Source organism: Lactuca virosa, chromosome 1, assembly GCF_052849685.1.
Source record: "Lactuca virosa cultivar CGN04683 chromosome 1, Lactuca_virosa_CGN04683_v6, whole genome shotgun sequence".
Lineage (NCBI taxonomy): Eukaryota > Viridiplantae > Streptophyta > Magnoliopsida > Asterales > Asteraceae > Lactuca > Lactuca virosa.
In genome coordinates, this window is record NC_136426.1 from 288,187,923 (window position 1) to 288,191,164 (window position 3,242).

Consider the following 3,242-nt stretch of genomic DNA (forward strand, 5'->3'; position numbering starts at 1 on the left):
CTATTTGCTTCTGCCATATTGGTATATATATGGCATAACGTTATATTGTATATATTATTGAACTCACTAAGCGTTATCGCTTACCCCTCCCAATGTTTTAACATAATGCAGGCAATAAGCACCCAATATAGTTGGAAGACTTAGAATAGTTGTAATATTATTTTTTGTATTTTGGTTTAGGTTTGTATAGATTTACAATATCCTGGGTAGTCATGTAAAATCTTAAAACATAGTCGGTTTGTATCCAATCTTCTGTAATGACTTTATCAATATAAAAATATTATTTTACGAATATGCATGTAGCATGTTTTGGAGTAACTATATTGTCAAGTATGAAAGTTTGGGTCTTTCAGAAATATGAAAGTATAGAAAGGGGTTCTTTCATCTTCCATTCATACGAAGCACTGTATCCTCTTCGTACATTCAAAATCATAGACCCTTCTTATAATTCCCCAATAACCCCTTCGTACGAAATCATCTTCCACAATTTTTTTTTATACGAAAATTTTCCCAAACACACGAATTTGAAGCATTCGAAGCCTCTTAATGAACAGTAACCTCTGAATACCTCTGAATCGAATTTTCTCACTTCGTACATTCAACCCAAAAATCATTCTTCGTTCTTATAGTTCATCGTTACAGTTCTTCGTTCCACTTCACCAAACCATTGATTTGTTATTTTCTCAACCCAATTTTCGAACATCACCAAAAAAAAAACTTTCGATCTTTATTCCCAATTCGTTACTAGGCATTCGTTAATCCAGTGAACCAAAAATTTTGTTAGTTCCAGCCAAGAAGTCGACACCAAGAAAACTTTTGTTAGTCCTGGAATAAGCAAAAGCTTCGTTTCGTTATTAGATCATTTATGATTCGTCCTCAAAGCATTAAGCAACTTCGCTTCGTTAATTGACCATTGAACCAACAGATCTTCGCTTTTTGAGTCGTTATCATACAAACCATCGTCCAGTCGACAAACGCCCCCAAATGAGTAGCTTCCAAAAACGAAATCAGATTCTCTTTGATTCGTTCTCAACTTTGATTCCATATCGACTTCGAATCCTTGACCACTAAACTTGATTTCCAAGTTAAATCCATTCACTTCCTGTTTGACGTCCCAAACGACTCAAACAAGAATAACAAATCAAACTGATTTCGAAATTAACCTCCAAATTGAACTTGAATTCAACACACACAGCCTCAAAATAACTTGTATATACCAACTTCTTCTACCAATTCACCAATTCACCTCATAAACATCGGGTTTGACTTTGTTCTGTGTTTGACTTTTCAAAGTCAAAGATGAACAAACATCAAATTGATGAGTCAATCAACAAATTTCGGATCAAAAAAGGATTATCTCACTGTTCTTCATAACCTTCAAGTGTTCTTGATCAAGATTTATAAGATCTCAAAAATCAATTTCCGATTTCAAAGACTAGATACGAACAAACCCGATTTCATCATACACAAATCATCTGAAATCGATTTCTAAGTTCAGATTAACAATCAATAACAAATGATTGTTAAGAACGATGATATAAAATCGGATCTCACAGAACAATCGATTAATAAACGATCAACTGATGGAGAAAAAAAACGTATATGTTCGGACCAGAATGTACAACCACGTAAAGCTTGTGCGTATCAATTGGCTTATCTACAATCTAATAATATCAGATCCATATATATATGAGAATGGACTTGAGATGATCCAATTACAAACTCTTTAGATTGTAGATTGGGCTTGAACTTTGAATAAAAGATGAACATTAACTGGATTTAACTTTTGGGCTTAAGATACGAACAATAACAAATTCATGATTTGTAGATCAATTTTTGGTTGGATGAATAGTAACAGATTCCTAAATTGAATAAAATGATTTTTGGATAAAATCTTGATTTAAAAAATCAATTTCAATTCAGAATCAAATCGAACAAAACAAATATGAGATTAGATCGGAACTTGATCAATAAAAAAAATTTATTGGATCATCAATGGGGTTTTTCAAGAAAAATTTGATCCAAGGAGTCAAACGATCACAAATCAAAAACGCAACGCACGAATTTAATGAAATTAAGAGAGATCATAGAGAGAGACTCACCAAAATTGCTTCAATTGTGACAAAAGTTGCCAAACCGAGAATCGTTCTTCAAAAATCACCTTGATCTTGAAGACCCGCTCTGATACCAATTGTAGTGACATATGAACATGGTTTGGCATGCGGAGTTAAAGTTTGCACAATGAACATGGTGATTTGGGTGTTCAAGATATGTATTGATTGTATATGGTGTTACACAAAAGGGATCTAGATCTAGACTACATAAATAACACACACTTACACACTCACTTTTACATCTCTCAAGCACACCTCTACAAGTGGTATGAACCCACTATTTATAGAGGTGTTTACATGTCTCTCTCTCTCACTCTCTATCTCTCATGGGTCAAAAGGCTAATGCACCACATGTAAGTGGGTTTTACAAAAGTCAAACAATTACAAAGTCAATCATGAATAACTTTGTACCCCAACATTACTCGATTAATTCATATTTACATCGTGTGTTCAAATCTCATATTCTTACTTGAAATCATACTTTGATTAATTCATTACTCGATTCATTGGTTCATCATAGGGTTTCCCGGAGTTTACGGCCGGTGTTTGCGGCCGACCGGAGTTTACGGCCCAACGGTTTACGGCCGGAGTTTACGGCCGGAGTTTGCGGTCCTCGGTTTGCGGCCAGCACCTCGCACCTCGCACTCCTTCTAGTTCAGCAACAGCCTCGCAGCAGCGTCCTCGCCTCGCAGCAGTTTCCTCGCCTCGCATCGCATCTAAAAATAGGATTCAATTTTGGGGGTGCCGGGGATCGAACCCGGGTGTCCTCCCAACACAACAACGCGTCTTACCACTTGGGCCAAGCTACCTGTTGTTTTAATCCTTCCGAATTTTATTCATAACCACTTCCTGTCGCACCTACTTTCGCATTTTTGTCAATTTCAGCCCAAAATTAAATTTCTTTTATTCTTAAATTCCATTTTCAACCCAAAAATTTTAGTTTTTAAATTTTGACTTTTATTTTTGACTTTTAAATTTTGACCTTTGACTTTAAACTTTGACTTTCTCGTTTAACTTTTAAAATTTCAAATTTAGCTTTTCGGTTTGACTTTTAAGTTTGACTCTTTAAATTTGACTTTTAAGGTTGACTTTTGAGTTTTTAGTCAAAGAATTTTTTTTAAAAATAAT